Source organism: Rattus norvegicus, chromosome 13 (genome assembly GCF_036323735.1).
Source record: "Rattus norvegicus strain BN/NHsdMcwi chromosome 13, GRCr8, whole genome shotgun sequence".
NCBI lineage: Eukaryota > Metazoa > Chordata > Mammalia > Rodentia > Muridae > Rattus > Rattus norvegicus.
In genome coordinates, this window is record NC_086031.1 from 21251972 (window position 1) to 21271326 (window position 19355).

The 19355-nt window shown below is 40.8% G+C and overlaps 1 protein-coding gene across 1 annotated transcript in view; it reads left to right on the plus strand.

Annotated features, from left to right (window-relative positions):
* Window positions 1-300: 300 nt before the first annotated feature.
* Cdh20 (cadherin 20) overlaps window positions 301-19355 on the plus strand; it is a 331255-nt gene continuing 312200 nt past the window's right edge. The window contains exon 1 of the mRNA XM_017598871.3: window positions 301-843. The gene's annotated coding sequence lies outside the window, so the exon portion shown is untranslated. The remainder of the gene's footprint in view (window positions 844-19355) is intronic.

Here is a 19355-nt window from a genome sequence, read left to right on the forward strand (position 1 = left end):
CATGTTTCTCTCTTCTTCTATTCCCATCATGAACTGCTCCTTCCAGAACCCAGCATCTCCTCAAGATAAGTCACCTCAACTTCCTGGCAAAGTTTAGATGCACCCTCCCACCCCCAACACTCACACATCAGCGTCCTCCTGCCCTCTGTTCTTTTTCATCCCTCTCTGGGTTAGCACTTTCTAACTCCCCCAGCCAATAAAGGAGTTTAAACATTTAAATGCGGTTTTTAAACTGCATTTAAAGAATTAACCCATTTTGCCCCTCTCTGGTCTAAACCACGGGGTGCCAACCGGGACTTTAATTGCTTTCTTCTGGTGGGGTTCCAGACAGCTCCTCAGAAGGAAGGAGCGCACATTCCTGGCACCAATTGGCTAATTCAATTTACTTCAACAGCATTAGCCTCTGTCAGAATATTCATGAGCAGGGGAACCAGGACCCGCGGTACAGGCAGGAGGCAGCCACTCGGGCTTGGAAAAGCGCGAGGGAGGGGAAGAAGCGGACCGCGCGCCGGTCTTAGAGGACGGTGACCAGGAGGACCGGGCAGCTCTTTTCACCCTCCTGGCAGAGAGCTGGGGGCGCCGCTGGCATCAGCGGATTTGCTGCTCTTGTCATCAGCTCTTAACTCACAGTGATCACGCGGAGACTTTGGAAACATCCGAAGGCTGTAGAGCTGTGACACTTTTGACTTGGGGGGAAGGGGGGTGGGGCGGGGGCAGAGAGGCGAGCTGAAGCGAAGGGACTCGGCGGGACACCCGTTCGCCCAATGAGGAAGGCAGCGATGTGAGCTGGACACCCGCCACGGCGGAGTCTCAACATCTCCGGAGAGTCGCCGGCTGTGCCAGGTAAAGCTGAGGGCTCAGGTCGGTCCTCCTGCCTCTGTCCCCAGGCACCAGAGGTCACTCTGGGAAAGACAGGTGCACTATGCGCGGTCCAGCTCTACGTAGTGCCTTCCCCCCAACTCTCCGCTACCTAGGGGACCTCCCTGCTGACCAGGGTTCCACTTCCTGGGACTTTTTCGGGGAGGGGGGTGCAGGAAGGGATGTCCTCTGCTAGTGGATTGCGCTAGGTGTGGGAAAGCTGCTACGCAGTGGGACAGCCAGGCAGGTGGAGGGTGCTGCGCACTGGGATGTGCTTGCCTGGGTGATGGTGACATGGGGAGCGCGGGGTGCCAGGGAGCTTGACTTGAGCCCTTCGCTTCCCTTGTGGTCAGCAGCATCTCCTCCATACTGCCAAGTGAGAGGATGCCCTAGTCCCCAACGAGGTAGTTGTGCTCTGAGCAGAGGATCCCAGGCACGCACAGATCGGTCCTGACTCTGGGATGCGAGGCGCCCCCGCAACAAAGCTCAGCGGTAGGAGGAGAATGTGGTGTGGTGGTAACTCTCGTCCCTGCCACCTGCCGGACATCACCAACTCTCCGGATTTCCTGTCTCACAATCCTAGCAATCCCTGGGAAAGCTCTGAATTGTGCGCGGGTGGTTTGAGCTCTTCTGGTCTTGGTGGTGGTGTTTGGACAAAGCCCGAAGGTGACGGGCGAGTAAAAGGAGTCAGATAAGGTGAAACGTTCACATATACAAAGAAAACGCTTCCATCACGTCCCAGCCTGTCCTTAGCAATTAAGACGGACTGTAAGCTGGCCTCCAAGCTGTGGCAGCTGAATATGGGGGGAGGGGGGACAACTTCAAGGGGACACCGGAGTCCTTTAGTTATTTCCCGGCTTAGCCTACCTATGTACAGAGGCAGGAGTGGGGCTGGAACCCTGGCATCAGAGAACAGTAGAGTTAATTGCTGCATAGATTCGGAGTTTACTGTGGAATCAAAACGAGTATTAGTAACGTTGTTTTTACATACTTGGACTTCAGGAAGGATTTGGGTTGGGGACGTTGATAATAGTACGGAAATTGAGAAATTGAGTCTTAAGCAGCTATCCCTCGCATAATGTAACCAGACCTCCTCTAGTCTCTGATTTGTCTCCATCAAAAGAAAACAAATGCTCCAGAATTGTGATATCAGGGACCCTGCTGAGGACTGAATCTAACTGAGAACAGCACAAACAAGAGAAAGTCTTTACAATGGTGCAAGGCACTGATTCCCTATCCACTCACCTTCCTGTCTCTTCTCAAGGTGGAGGCAGAGCCACCCTGGACTCCACACTTGACCCAGCTTTCCCTCCCTGTGCAAGTCTGCTGCCTGGACTCCTCACTTGCTCGCAGTTGCAGAACACTTAGAGCCTTTTGCGTGTGCTCCCTCGCATGGGCAACCTTCCCTTTAGACTTAGGGGAAGCCTCAAGGACACCTGAGGTTGGTTTTTACCCTCTTGGCTTAGCCCTCGATTAGATCTGTTCCAGGGCACAGGCTTGGCCCTGCTGATGAAGCAGAAAATAAGGCAGGAGTGTGGACGTCCTGGCAGTTACTGAGTGCAGGAGATGAGGCTTCTGTGCTGCCCACATCCTTTTCTGCCAGAGAAGAAAGACAAATGTCGTGCAAGTAGGACATAGATAACCTGGAATCGAGCTCCTAGAGTCAGCTGCTCTGTGGCCGCTGACTTTGGGGTGACCTTTCCTGTGCTTCTGATTTCCCTTTGCCAAAGCCTTTCTAATGGGACTCTACTCACAAGATGGTCTAATTTTGTATTTTAAAAAGTGCTTTGAGCACACTGAGAAAGGACAGTCTATAAAACATGCAGTCTTAATGTTCTGTGAAAAGTTTGCTACCGCGCAGGTTAAGGAGGTACATTTTTAGCATGTGTGCCATGTGGCAGAGTGACATTAAAATGGAAAAGCGAAGTACAATCATAAAAATGACTTAGCATTCTTGACATTCTTGTGCATACTGGTAGGAAAAAGTATCTTTAATTTGGGGAGAGTTGCTGGGGAATTTAATCAATGTTTGTACTACTGAACCACTCCCCTCCTACCTTTCTGCTCTGTAAAATTTTATGACCCAGTTGTCATCAGAGAGGTCCTATGACTGTTATAAGTGCTGCGGTTTGAGAGGAGAGATTGAGGATTGTTAGAGGAATGTCAATTAGGGTTTCAAGACTGGAGGTAAGGTGCAAAGAAGTTGAGTGTTTTAGAATGATGAGTGGACCCAGCAGTGGTTTTCCTATGTTCTCTGATTCACTGCATCAAATGGGTCCTTTTGCTACCTCTGTTAGGAAACTTCAAATCAGGGATTCTCAACCTGTGGTTTGCAATCTTTCTGGGGTCAGGTGATCCTTTCACATGGGTCGCCTAAGACCATGGGAAAACACAGATATTTATAATTATAGTTCTGAAGTAACAACAAAATTAACTTCATTATTGTGATCACCACAATATAAGCAGTTGTGTTAAAGGGTTGCAGCATTAGGAAAGTTGAGAACATCACTTTAAATGATGGTAGTGCCTGCTTCTGACTTTTGCCTTGGAAGGACTTCTTTTTTGCTTAAAGACTGGAACAGTCCCAGAGGACTCAGAAGTCTGCTTTCAGACCCTGGTTTGATTCTCAATTTTCCTCTCGCTCTGGAATTTCCAGTCTACAGCTGTTGATGAATTTAAATAAATAGCTGGACCTCATCAAGAGAGCCACTGAGAAACACTGATGTCTTCTGGTGACAAGGCTATAGAAAAGCCTTTGAGCTAGAAAATTAGGAGTTTAAAAATGAAAAAAGAAAATCTGATTTCTCTCTACCCATCTACCAGGTCTTATATTTTTCCCCTCATAGTATTGAGAACTGTTTACATTAGCATTTTATGCACTTATTTGTACAATCTTGAACTTCAAGTGTGGTTTGTCTAGTAGCAGTCTAGGAAGGAAGGAAAATGTACAGAGAGAGACACGGAAGGAAGAGCTGCTGTGGCTAGGGCATAAATCAGCCAGGATATATGGGGGGTGATGAGAATAGGTCTTTTCACCCGTAAAAAAAGAAGAAGTCCACTTTGGAAGAAAAAGAAGTCTGATTATTGGGATCCCAGCCTGAAACTCAGGCAGCTGATGCCGAGAGGAGCCAAAGGGTGGTTCTTCTTAGTTTAGAGACAGCAAGACAGCCTCTGCCAAAGACGGCTGTAAACACGGGATAAAGATTTCATTGTGGGGTGGTGTGACTGGAATAATTACAGCTAACTGTTCATTCTAACCTGCAGTGCCGCAATCAGAGCTGCAAAGCAACAGAAGTAAGAGCAACTGGGGACATAAGAAAGCGGCATTTACTACCTTCATCTGCCCTTCTCTCACTTCATGGTGGCACTTAGTGCTGGTTAGGGTGGAGAGAGTGGAGAGCTGAGACATCACTCTGTCCCCCTTTTACTCTGTTTTGACTGGGGACAAGATTTTTAACGTCTTAAAGCCAGCATATGACGCTATATTAGGAATGTGTTCGATATGTTCAATATTAATTAGAAAATATTAGGCTTTACTTTCATTGTCAACTCCATCAAAATATATAAAAATGTTACCAGACTCTGGCCATTCTTCAGCACTTTTCACAGGAATTTAAAGTTCAAGGAGAAATTTCTCCATTCTTGACATTTATTAATTTTCTCCTTTGAAGTGGATTTTGCACACAATGACTAATGCTATACATTACATCAAACATATACCCTCCTCTCTATTTACATCTGCAATTTAGAGGCAAAAGAAAATGCATTTTGAATGACCAACACCGTTTAAGCAACTGAGCAATTCTAGTTATTAGAGGCATAATAGACAGAAGTGGGGACCACAGATGGCAGGAGACCCTTAGTGCCCAAGACAGGCAAGTGGAGACACGTGCATTCATCAGAGAGCAAACTCCTGCAATCCTAATATTGGCAGAGGATATGGATCGAGGTTGCTTCTGTTTGAATTGAAAAAGGACTATCTTTAAGTGTCAGTGTTAAGTATAATTGTTCTGGGAATAAAAAGCACTGTTGTAGAGACAGCATAATGAAGTAAGATAAGGTCATGCAGTTTTGTGGAGAGAAATACTCAATTTATCTTAGATATTCATCTTGTCTCTTTGTTTAAGAAGGATGACAGTATCTTTACTAACCTTTAGGGTTTTTATCCACCATGAATCAAAAGGTATCAAACAGGCAGAACACTTGCTAGATGTTACAAAATGTAAATGGCTCAAAATATAGAACTATCTAGCTCTCAGCAGAAAAAAAATCTATTTCACGAAATGCACTTTCTATAGCAATTAAAAATAGAAAGTCACATTGCCACATTAAGTTATGGCAACAACCCATTTTAAAGAGGAATTTAGTCTTTTCACATTTAATTGCTATTCATGGCTTGCTGAGTAGTTTTCCAGAATAATCCACCATCTCTTGCTAACAGAGATGGTCTAGATGAGAACACTCCTAATTACACATGGACTGACAATTTTAGAACCCTGGGAACACTCTACTTAAAGCATTACTCAAGTACAACACAAAATAAAAAAGTCCCAACTCACTTCAAAGGATGTCTTAGCATTTCAGAGCTCATAAATCAGAGAGCATTGTGTTTGGAGGTTTATCAATGCTCAGTAAAGCTACGAGCCTTGACTGCTTTTTAAAACAAATAAAGCTTCTATAATATCATTCACTTCTTCTAGAAACATAAGCACTGGTCAGGTAAAGTCCCCTGCAACTATACTGAGGCCAACAATATACACAGGCGTGGCAAGAAGGCTGGTGGGTAAAGGTGCTTGCTGCCAAGCTTGATGCTCTAAGTTTGATGCCCTGGTTCCACACAGTTGAAAGTGAGACTGAACTTCTTCAGAAACTGACCTTCTGATCTTCATAGGTACCTGACATGTTATAAAACATACTTGGAATTCCTGAAATGATTTTTTGGGGCCTTTGGGTTTGGTTTGGTTTACAATTTTTAGGACAGTTTGGCAATCTGAGTTTAGAGCATATTCTGGGGAATGTAGTTATCTTTTAAGAAAAAAAGAGACATCTCTTATAAAAGAAATTATAGTTTTAGTTCCTGGCTTCCTTTATAGCTCCTAACTAGAATTTTACTTGTAGTATACTCTTAATAAATATATGATGGCTTATTGTTTTTAATTTTAACAAAGGTTTTATCCTCTGTAAGGTGTCCGGATACTACTCAAGTACTGTTCTTCTGAGCTACACTCCTAGCCCTCATTATTTTTTAGGAAACTTAAAGAGCTAAATTATATTTAAGGTATACAGTAAGACATTATAATGTGCATAAAAGAGTATCATCCTTACTTTGGAGAAACATAATGAACATCCCAGTCACCCCACACAGTTGTCCATCTTCCTATGAAAGAGCAGTCACCATCTACCGATTGGACAAAGGCATGCTACACTGTGATGCTCTAAACTAACGTTCAACTTTGAACTCATTTCGCTTCCACATTTCTATCTTTTGCTCTCCATCTGCCCTTACTCCAAGCCTTGCCCCTGGTGAATGATGATTTTATTTTCTTTCCACATCTCTCTCCTTCTCCATTGAGACAATTATATAAATGAGGTCATGCAATGTTATTCTTTCTCTGGATAGTGTATTTCACTCTGCTGAATGTTCATGTCCCTGCAAATATAGTTGAGGAATACATCTTCATATGCATGTGCCAGTTCGCTCACTCTGTAGCTATGCCTGGACTGCATTTGTACATTGACTGATGTGACTGGTGTGTCAGTAAACATGAATGTGAAACGGCCATTGCAAGGTGATGAGCTTGTTTCTCTTGGTATTCTCTCAGAAGAGTCAGGAACATACAGTGTCCCCATCTGGCTTCTTTAGGAAGTTCCATGCTCTTTTGCATGATGTCTATTTCACTCTACACTACTGACAATGATGTACAAGGATTCCCTCTTCTCCACACCCTCATGAACATGCCTTACCTTGTAATTTTCAGAAATTTATAATAGCAGGGCTGAAGTGGTGTAATATTTTGATAATCATTTCTCTGGTGATTAGAGATGTTAAACATCCTTTAAGCCTTTGACGTACTCGTTGGCTCTTTTTATTTCCTCCTTTAGAAAGATTATTTCAGTCCTATGTCTTCACATTAGGTTGCTTGAGTTCTTCATAATTCTTGGTCACTAACCCCAGTCTGATATGTGGTTTAAGATCCCCACCCTGCCCTTTCATTCCAGTGATGCTTTCCTTTATGTGCAGATTTTTAGTTTTGATAATTTTCTATAATGTAAGGAAAATTAAATCAATAGCATGTTCAAGTTATATGTATTTACTTTACTTAAACCTAAATTCCCTAATGGTCTTGGTTATTTTTAAACAAGCAAGATGTTCCCAATTGTCATAATCATCGCTAATGTTCTATAGTGAACATGGAGTAGATAAGAGAGTAGGAAATCTTGAAGTTAAATATTTTTATATTTTTAAATGTTTACTCAAATACTGAACGTAATTGCACTCACATAAGCTACCCAAAATGTGCAGTATCTCTCTGTAATAAAGGAGATACTATCGTTTGATGGTTTTTCAGTTGTCTGGCACCTATGTTTTAAGCACTGAATCCTAATTAGACCAATGATTACTAAGTATCTGTATGGTTTCTTGTATCAATTAATTATGGGGTAATTAATAAAGCAAGTACCTTTTCCATGACAAGGGCTAAAACCAATGGGCTCACATGTTTTTCTGACACATGGCCAAATGTCAGGTTCAACTATAAAACTGTAGCCCTGCTTAAAACATCTGGAAGAACCAGAGAAACTCAAGGCTTGGCACTCACATGGTAAACCTGTGACCAACACTCTTCTACACACCTGCTCTAGCACTGCCTTACATAAGATAAGATACTTTATTCTTCCACCCTAAGGTTGAAAATCAGATGCTTCAGAGGAACTAAAACATCTGTAAGTAAATTTTATCCCATGTGTTAAAGGTCTGCCCTCATTTAAATGTTGTATGAATATGTTGGTCTTAGTATTTTCCAGAGAGCAGTACATAGTATAATATGTTGATATAATTGGGATAAAGAAGTCATGAGAAAGGCTGGACAGAATTACCATGACGATCCAATTACATCTTGTTCCCTGAGAAGATTGTTTACTAGGTTGTGGTTAAAGTTGCACAGAAAATAAGTCAAGTACAGCTTCCTTACTCTCTGCTTGACAACTTTGGGCAAATCAAATTCTGATTTCCATTTTCTACCAGTAGTTTAAAAGATAGCTTATAAAATGGAAAACATAATTTATTGAGTAGAAATTTCAAGTGTGCCTATTCCTAAATGTATTAGATAAATTTGTTTTAAGATATATGAATAAAATTAGTATTATACTACCCTAAAAAAGCAGTGCATCTTATATCATCCATGATTACTTCATTTGATGAAGTCAATGTTTAGCAAATATTTGTCCAATCTAAGTAAAGAGCCAACCTGTGGGGTTAGGGATTTAGCTCAGTGGTAGAGCGCTTGCCTAGGAAGCGCAAGGCCCTGAGTTCTGTCCCCAGCTCTGAAAAAAAGAACCAAAAAAAAAAAAAAGAGCCAACCTGTATGTATTTGTTAATCATAATTTGTTTATAAACCAACAGATATAATATCATTCAATAATTTTCTAAGAAATTGGTTAAATGAATTTCACATAAAATAAACTTTATCTAGATTTGTAAAATGTTTTTATTTAATTAAAATTTCTCATACAATATCTTGTTTTTTATTGGATTTTTTAAATTTACATTTTAAATGTTATTCCCTTTCCGTGTTTTTCCTACATAAGCCCCCTATCACATCCTCCTCCTGTTCTTCTATAAGGGTGTTCGCTTCCCCATCTACCCCCCTGTCCCACACTCTGACATTCCCCTACATTGGGGGTCCTACTTTGGCAGAACCAAGGGCTTCTCCTTCCATTATTGCCTAACAAGGCCATCCTCTGCTACATATGCATCTGGAACCATGGGTCTGTCCATGTATAGTCTTTGGGTAGTGGTTTAGTCCCAACTCTGGTTGGTTGCCATTGTTGTTCTTATGGGGTTGCAAGCCGCTTCGGCTCTTTCAATCCTTTCTCTAATACCTCCAATAGGGGTCCCTTTCTCAGTTCAATGGTTTGCTGCTAGAATTTTCCTCTATATTTGACATGCCTTGACTGTTTCTTTCAGGAGAAATCTATATCCGATTCCTGTCAGGATGCACTTTTTAGCTTTATCAATCTCATCTAGTCTTGGTGGCTGTGTGTGTGTGTGTGTGTGTGTGTGTGTGTGTGTGTGTGTGTGTGTGTGTATGGCACATGTGGGGCAGGCTCTGAATGGCTGTTCCTTCAGTCTCTGCTCCAAACTTTGCATCCATAACCCTTCCTATGAATATTTTTGTTCTCCTTTTTAAGAAGGAGTGAAACATCCATATTTTGGCCATCCTTCTTCTTGAGCTTCCTGTGGTCTGTGGACTGTATCTTGGGCCATTTGAGCTTTTGGGCTAATATCCACTTATCAGTGAGTGCATACCATGTGTGTTTTTCTGTGATTGGGTTATCTCACTTAGGATGATATTTTCTAGGTCAATCCATTTATCCATGTATTTCATGAAGTCATTGTTTTTGATAGCTGAGTAGTACTCCATTGTGTAGATTTACTACATTTTCTGTATCCATTCCTCTGTTGAAGGGCATCTGGGTTCCTCACAGCTTCTGGCTATTATAAGTAAGGCTGCTATGAGCATTGTTGAGCACACAACCATAGAGGAGTGTTCCTCTTTCTCCACGTCCTGGCCAGCTTCTGTTATCACTTGAGTTTTTGATCTTAGCTATTATGACAGGTGTGAGGTGGAATCTCAGGGTTCTTTTGATTTGCATTTCCCTGATGGATGTTGAGTTTTCTTTAGGTACTTCCCAGCCATTCAATATTCCTCAGCTGTGAATTCTGTGTTTAGCTCTTTACCCCATTTTTAACAGGGTGATTTGGCTCTCTGGAGTCTAACTTCTTGAGTTCTTTCTATTTTTTGGATATTAGCCCTCTATCAGATGTAGGATTTTAAAGATCTTTTCCCAATCTGTTGGTTGCCATATTGTCCTAATGACAGTCTCCTTTGCCTTACAGAAGCTTTGCAGTTTTATGATGTCCCATTTGTACATTCTTGATCTTAGAGCATAAGCCATTGGTGTTTTGTTCAGGAAATTTTCCCCAGTGTTGGAGACTTGTCCCCACTATTTCTTCTATTAGTTAGAGTGTATCTGGTTCAGATACAGAGTGGAGGTCCTTGATCCACTTGGACTTAAGCTTTATACAGGGCAATAAGAATGGATCTATTTGCATTCTTCTACATGCTGACCTTCCAGTTGAACCAGCACCACATGTTGAAAATGCTAACTTATTTCCATTGGATGGTTTTGGCTACTTTGCAAAGACCAAGTGACCATAGGTGTGTGGGTCCATTTATGGGTCTTCAATTCTGTTCCACTGATCTACCTGCCTGTCTCTGTACCAATACCATACAGTTTTTAGCACTACTATTTTGTAGTACTGCTTGAGGTCCAGGATGGTGATTCCCCAGGAAGTTCTATTATGGTTGAGTATAGTTTTTGCTATCCTGGGTTTTTTATTATTCCAAATGAATTTACAAATTGCTCTTTGTAAGTCTATGAAGAATTGAATTGGATTTTTGATGGGGATTGCATTGAATCTATAGATTGCTTTTGACAAAATGGCCATTTTTACTATATTAATACTTCCAATTCATAAGCATGGGATTTTTTTCCATCTTCTGAGATCTTGTTCAATTTTTTTTCTTTAGACACTTGAAGTTCTGGTCATACAGATCTTTCACTTGCTTGGTTAAAGTCACACCGAGGTATTTTATATTATTTGGGACTATTGTGAAGGGTGTCATTTCCCTAACTTCTTTATCAGCCTGTTTATCCTTTGAGGAGAAGGCTACTGATTTTTTTAGTTAATTTTATACCCAGCCACTTTGCTGAAGTTGTTTATTGGGCTTAGTAGTTCTCTGATGGAACTTTTGGAGTCAGTTAAGTGTACTATCATAGTGACATTTTGACTTCTTCCTTTCCAATCTGTATCCCTCTGACCTCCTTTTGTTGTCTGATTGGTCTGGCTAGGACTTCGAGTACTATATTAAATAAGTAGGGAGAGAGTGGGCAGCCTTGTCTAGTCCCTGATTTTAGTGGGACTAAACAAGTTTCTCTCCATTTAGTTTAATGTTGACTACTAGTTTGCTGTATATTGCTTTTACTATGTTTAGGTATGGGCCTTGAACTCCAGATCTTTCAAGGACTTTTATCATGAAGGAGTGTTGAATTTTTTCAAATGCTTTTCAGAATCTAATGAAATGATTATTAGGTTTTTTCCTTTGAGTTTGTTTATATGGTGGATTATGTTGATGGATTTCCATATATTGAGCCATCTTCCATCCCTGGGATGAAGCCTACTTGATCATGATGGATGATTGTTTTGATGTGCTCTTGGATTAAGAGTACAAGAATTGTATTGAGTATTTTTGCATTGATATTCATAAAGGAAATTGGTATGAAGTTCTCTTTCTTTGTTGGGTCTTTGTGTGGTTTTGGTATAAGCGTAATTGTGGTTTCATAGAAGAAATTTGGTAGTGCTCTGTCCATTTCTATTTTATGGACAAGTTTGAACAATATTGGTATGAGGTCTTCTATGAAGGTCTGATAGATTTCTGTTCTGAACCCATCTAGTCCTGGGTTTTTGGGTTTTTGTTGTTGTTGTTGTTGTTGTTGTTGTTGTTGTTGTTTGGGAGACTTTAAATAACTGCTTCTATTTCTTTAGGAGTTATGGGGTTGTTTGGATGGTTTATCTGTTCCTGATTTTTCTTTGGTACCTGGTATTTGTCTTGAAAAGTGTCCATTTCCTCCAGATTTTCCAGTTTTTTTTTTGAATATATGCTTCTGTAGTAGGATCGGATGTATTTTTGAATTTCCTCAGATTCTATTGTTATGTCTCCCTTTTCAGTTTTGATTTTGTTAATTTAGATACATTCTCTGTGCCCTCTGGTTAGTCTGGCTAAGGATTCATACAATACCTTTTTTTGATTGTGTTTTCTCCTCCTCCATCTCTTCTTATCTACTCACTCTCCTACCCATGGAACTTCATGTTCAAACTTTTCTCAAAATCCAAACAAAAGAGGAAATCAAAATAAATAACAAAAACTACCAAGACAAAAATACGTCCAAATAAAATTGAATGAAACAAAAAGTCCACAAAGTGCTAAGCCACTTGTTTATGTTGCCCAACTTCTGTATGTGGATCCTACCCTAGAATGCGCAGACATACCCTGTGATACTTCATTGCCTTTAAGTAAAACTGATGGATGTTACAAAAATTTGTGTTCATTCCATGTACAAACTTCTATATTCTCTTATATTTTTGACTTTTTACATATTGTATCAGAGCATTGAAGGTTGGGTGACTAATAGACAACAGAAATTTAGTTTTTATAGACGTAAACACATCAGGATGCTGGCATGTTGGATTCTGCTAAAGGCTGCAGACTACTCTCTTTTTTTTTCTTGTATTCCACCACTACTGAAAAAAGTACTTTCCAGATATTCTTATAAAAAAACGAATTCCATTCAGAAGAGTCTCACATTTGTGATCCAGTTACCACCCAAGACATTTACTCTGTATACCATCACACAGAGGAAGATGAAATTTCAGCCTGGGAATTCCAAAGTTCATAAACATTTGGCCCATTGCCGTAACACATCAAATTCTAATGCAATATCATTTCTGAGCTTTCTCCTTTGCAAACTCCTTGAGTTGACACAGTAGAGGCTTTACTTGGCATACATATTTGCACAATCATCATCATTACATCACTGAAAGCAAGTAGTTAACAGTCTGAGTCATGTAGACTTTGGGGATAACTAAATAAGAGTGAACATCTTTGGATATAATTTCTAAAAAAAGCAATATTTCTCAAGAATATTCATAACTAAAGATTAAGTAACATTATAGCATTGTCATGTTTACCAAATTCTGTGTGAAACACTTTACATCGTGTGACCAAATACATCTCAGTTGACGTTAGTTTTGAAGTGTTTCAGTTGCATTACCTATACCTTAGCCTGCACTCTCAATTATAGGATAGTGGAAACATCTATTTTAGTCTAAAAATGTGAGTCATACTCATTTTTGGAAATAAAAACCTTGAGTAGTCATTTAAAAATTAATCCATTTGGAAGTTCAGCCACTCATCTTGGTGGACAATTTCAGGAAGCTAAGTATAAAGGACAGAGGACATCGTGTCATTTCTGGAGCTAGCTAACATTAAACAAACAAACTGCACAGGGTTGTTTCTTTAAACACACAAAAAAATGTAATGTACTATGGTACTTCTAAATATTCACTCATGTCAAACTAAAATGTATGACATCAAGCAAGAAAGAAAATACAACAATAACAATCATCACCTAATAAGTATATTACTTCTGGTTGAAATGCTATGTTGAGAGTCTTCTGTATATTACTATCATACTACACATGTCGAAACAAAGGCACAAGAGACTGTGCAATGTAGGCATGTTTCCAACACAAGACCCAAGACCCAATATCATCAAACTACTCAGTTGCACTGCCTCCTTCTAGTAATGGTTCTCAAAGCCCCATGGCTGCTCACATTTCACCACACTAATTTTCTCGTAGAGAAACCTTTTCACTAAAGACCATGTATCAGTGTCCCTATCTACATGATAATAATGCCATACCATTTGGGATAATCAACTGCCCACAATCATTGCCAAAAATGTTCCCAATGGTCAAAACTATACTAGTTGAGAGCTATTCCATGCTTGCATATTAAAGATATAAAGTTTTCAATTTGAGAGTGACAATACCCAATTTTCAAATCCTAAATATTTTTGTAACTATACTAGACATATTATATGTTTGTAAAATGATTAGATAATTCTTTGGAGAAAAATAATTGTCAACCTACCTTCATTAAGACCAGGTTTCTCCTGAATAAGCTCATGGAGTCCCAAATTGACTGGAAAATGGTTGAAAACTGAAACACAGTTTTCTTCAAACTAATTAGTAGATGATCTATTAGAAACTTCTAGGAGAACACCTTTGTGTTCCTGAGGGTGATGTCTGCCAAAATGCTGAAAAACTTTTTTCTCCATGCTAGTGATGGAACCCAGGACCATGTATGTTCATGCTGCTGACACCACCTCACGTTTCCTGTTCTAATATTTTTTAACCAGAGTGTCAGTATGTTATAGGTTAGCCTAGTCTAGCCTGAAACTCACAATCCTCCTGCCTCTGCCTCACTAATGCTACAGAGTAAATTATTTGGTTTTTGAGTATTGTACTGGGGAGCAAACCAAGGACTCCATGTGTTTTATCACTTTCATCTTTCCACAACCACAAAGTGGGAAAGAACCCAGAGTCCCGTGCATTCTATGTAAGCACCACCATTGAACTTCATCACCAGTCCCTAGGAATACATAGTTCTTCAATGAATCAATGAAGTCATGGTTAGTTTAGTATAGTGTTTTGATGCCCTGTTGTAGGCGCCTGTCTAACCTTATCACATATTACACTTTAATTGGTGTCATGTTTGTGCACATTATTATATGACAATCATAGTTACAATTTCTGTGAAACCAGAATGATAATACACTAGATAAAGATGTAGGATCGAAGAGGCATGTGCTACGCTTACCAGGATGAAATGGAACCCAGCCACCTGCCAGTGCAGAAAACGAACGGCATCCACATGGAACTTGAAGGGGCACATAAAGCACACTCAGCTGCAGAAGGAATTCTCATAATCAAGTCACAAAGTACTTGCTTATTTCATATTTCTAGCGATGAGCTACTATGCTCTGATTTTGGCCAAGGTGCACTTGCTATGATCCGTTCCATTCTTCACATTCTCCTTGGGTCATAATATGGAAATGACCACCACTGGGAAGGGTCCTATAACGTGTTCTGATGAGACAAGGTTGAAGGTCTTCAAATGGAAAAGCTGACATACAGCACACTGTAAAGAGCTAAAATAGGCATCTTCAAGTATCAGGGATCTCCTCATTTAAAAACTAAACCAATTTATTCTGTATGCCCTTGCAGGCCTGAAACATGATTACTGACTAAAAATGTTTGGAAGCATATTTTATCTCAGCACAGTGATGAACTTGCTAATGATGAATTGTTCTGAGCTAGAGAGTAGAGAGGTGGCAGTGATGGCAGCAGCAGCAGTGGCAACTGCCTCCAAGGGTACAAGCATTGGCAGGCGGAATGGACCAGAAATTTCCATGTCATTTTCTGGCACTCGGTGTGCCCAAATAGTTTTTGCCTTAGAAGTTATTGGTGAGCTTGTAATTTACTTATATAATTTTATTGAGAAAAGCAATATCTACTATTTTCACCAGTCTACATATTCAATTATTGGGGATATGTAGGGCGGCAGACTGTGAAAGGTATCCTGATTTTTGGTCGAGATAGGTCCAATCTCTGTGGACCTTAAAAGGGAAGGCAAGAGCATTCCCAGTCTCCCAGAAGATCAGGCCCTTCACATAGCTACAGCCGGGACAACTCCATGTAGAGAGCTTAGAGACAGAGCAATCATGTAGGGCAATGCCCCAAGCCCCTCCTCCACAGGTGAGGGAGTGATCACAGGTTACAAAGGCTAAAGACAGATTAGTCACATAGGGCAACGCCTCAAGCCTCAAGCCCCTCCTCAACAGGTGAGGACATAAGGACAAGTCATGTAGACTCCAGACAGATCAGTCACATAGAAGCAGGGCCACGCCCCCAAATATGTAGATGAAGTATTCCCAGGCTCTCAAGCCAAGAAATAGGAAGTACCCACTGCCAGACCCTGACCTGTCCCAAACCTGTATTTAAGAATACTATACAGAAAGATGAAAGCTGTGCAGAAATTATTCCATCATCTGAGAGCTTCTGTCATAAGAGCTTTAACACCTTCACTTGGGGAAGAGATCTGCTCTCCAGAAATCACCAGAGGCACCCCTTCACCACTTGCCAACTGGTCAGTCCCCTGCTGGCTCAGCCCTGCCAGAAACAGAGGTGGAGCAGCACTAGGAGCTGAAGCCCTTCCCCCTCCCTGCCAGAGATCTCTACCCTTCTCCTAAACCTTTGCACCTAGCCTGACCAGAAGGTCTCCATGGAGAGCCACCAGAGTGCTGCCCCACAAGGATAAGTGTAATAGAGTAAGCACGATGGAGAGCCTTACCAGATGCTACCCAGAATAAGGATCTCTCAATGATGAAAACCATTGCAAAAGAACTCCATCAGCTAGATCTCATGTATTTTTGAGAAAAAACTAGATGAAGTTTTGGGAGACAGCTCAGTGTGTAAAGAGCCGACACCAAAGCCTTAGTTAAACCCCCAGCACTCACATAAAGCCAGATGGAGTTGTGAGCATCTGCAATTCAAGAATAGTAGGGGAGGCAGGAAAGTCCTTACAAATTTTCAGATTAGCTAGCTTGTAATAGTTGGCAGAAAGGGTCACAGAAGACCCTTTTTGAAATAAATCAGAAAGTGACACGTCCTCTGCCCCTCCACATGTTCTTCATCATTATGCTGAGACAAAATATGCTTCCAAGCATTGTCTGTTCAGTAACCCTGGTTCAGGCCTGCAAGGAAGTTCAGCACAAAGGGGTTTTCTTTTTTTAATGAATAGGTCCCTGATACTTGAAGATGCCTACTTTTGTCCCTTTCAGTCAGGAATATGTCAGGTTTTCCATTTGAAGACAAAACCATTTCTCATATGAACAACACGCCCATCACAGTGCACACATGCCTCTGCCCTTTCACACACATACACATTAGTCATGCACACATTTATGGAATAAGAGAGCAAGTCACTCACAGAGGAGTTAAGTCACTTTCTCAGGAGCTCATAGCTAATGATTTTAGCCTTATTAATCGAACCTGTTTGAAACTAAAATCTCTTGTCAACTACTACAGTATACCACCTCATCTGTTCAGCAGAGATGCACGATCTTGTTTTTTTTTTTTTTTTTTTCCGGAGCTGAGGACCGAACCCAGGGCCTTGCGCTTCCTAGGCAAGCGCTCTACCACTGAGCTAAATCCCCAACCCTGAGATGCACGATCTTATTTGAAATGTTGGCAATTTCCAGAATTTGAGACATATGGCTACTTATGCAAATACTCAAAACATCTTCCAAAGCCTAAAATACATCATTTCAAAATTACTGCTATTTTCTATCACAAATGATTCTGCTCCATTCAAACAGTTCAAACCGTCTGAGATTGATGTTGTGTAAATGAGCAAAACATGACTCTTGGTGCCTATTTAAATGTCTGTAAAGGAAAGACTGACACTGGCATTTTGATGCAGTTCTGAAAACCTGGGGTAGAGAAGGTCTCCAAGCTGCAAAGCACATGAAGCAAGATTCACAACTTTCATGACGACAAACCCAGGAAGTCCTCACAGTCATCCTGTTGGTGTCTCCTATGTCATTATATATTTCTCTGACTTTTGATCATGACTGTCATACTGGGTTACCTTCTATTTGATGATTATCTCATTGCATATTTCAAGAAGCAAACTGATTTTAAGAACTATTTTTTTTCCCAGGTTGGGGAGATGGCAGAGTTGGTAAAATACTCGCTATGTCACTATGAAGGCCTGAGGTCAGCCACTCAGAATCCATATAAAAAAAGCAAACAAAGTGCCTCACCCCTGGAATCCTAGCACTTTGACTCTGAAACATGAGGATCTCTGGGCCAGCCATTCTAGCCATCGGCAAACTTCGGGTTCATCAAGGAAATCCTCTAGAGAAAATTCTGAAATTTTGCCTTCAAAACAAAGAAACAAGCAGAAAACAAGAAATATTATAAGAATGTACTTTTGTTTTAATCCTACGTGTAGGGATGTGGGGTTGCTTTGGACTGTCTGCAGCAGCTGACCATGACTCTCTTTATGCTCTAGCAGAGACATGGTTCTGCAATTTGGAGATGTGTGGAATTCTGGAAAGATTTCAGAGGGCGTATGAACATTAGAGTCTGGAGAGGCAGGCTTGGTGGTTGGTGGTTGGCTTTGTTTTTAGGGGGGAAGGGTGGCTGCAGTTACTTATTAGTCACGCTCAAAGAAAGAAAGAAAATTAGATTCAAGGATCTCTCTCTCCCTCTCTCTCTCTCTCTCTCTCTCTCTCTCTCTCTCTCTCTCTCTCTCTCTTTCTCTCCCCCTCTCATCCAATGATAGGGAGTTAAACTTGGGGTGGGTGATAGAATGTGGGAAAAACAAGAACCCACAAAGTAGCAAAGACCTGCTACAGAACTCTGTCTCAAAAAATGAGATGAAGAGCATTAGAGGAGGACACCAACATAGAGGCTACCTGCATATGCACCCACACCTACACACGCACCCACACCTACACACGCACCCACACCTACACACAGGAATATGTACACAGGAACACATATACAATTACAGTTTCTGTCTTTATTTTTCTGTTCCAAAAGAATAAAAATCTATTGACGTGTATGCTTCAGTTTATTCTCCCTGCAAGCTCAGGATCTAGCTAGCTTGGAGCTGGAGTGGGGCTGAAGAGAGCTTCTACTTTGAAGATAGAACCTAGTGCCTTTCTCAGCAACACTGTTTTCCACACACCATTCCAGGTGATAATCAGCAAAAGATTAAAAAACAGTTTGGCATTTGCCTTCCTGAGCTACTACTCTTCTGGTACTTACATGCTTATGAATGTTTATGAAAGTTTGTAATTCTATTTTTATCCCTCTTGCAAAGCATCTGTGCACTTGCAAGAAGGGCTGTGGTGTTTATAATACAACTCAAAATGGAATCCTATTCAATTCTCTGTGGGGTGATTGCTTTGCTAAGAGTCAGGAGGCTTTCCTGTGTCTGGGCTTTGGGAAGCTGCAGGAAAGCCCATTTCTCTATCTGCCCGTGGCCCATCTCTGTTAATGGATGGCTTGGTGCTAGATGCTCTTAGCAGCCTGCCCCAAAACATGTCAGAAATCACTGCCCTGATGAGCCTCTTACCTTTGCAGTTGCTCATCAGGGTGCCATTCCCCTAAATCGAGGGTGGCTTGAAGAACTTTTCTGTGACTTTGTGAAAATGAGTGTGATGATTAGAAAGCTGATGTTTTATGCACAACTCTTCCCTTGGGTTTTAGGTTATTTCATATGGGAAACCTTTAGAAAAAGATTGTTCTCAATGTACTTCATGATGGTGGGTATTATAAATCAGAACTCAGACATCTCCACAATAAAGCACAGGAAATATCTTTACAGCTATAAAATTTGTGGAACACGACAAATGAGCCCAGAAAAGCAAGCCTTGAAACCTACATAATCTCTAATGGTGGGTTTGATTGACTATTTGGGGGATTTGAGCAGAGTAGCATAGCATTAACATGAGAAGAAAATAAAGATACTTTACTATCTAAATTCACCAAACCTAATACCAAAGAAGTAATGAGGATC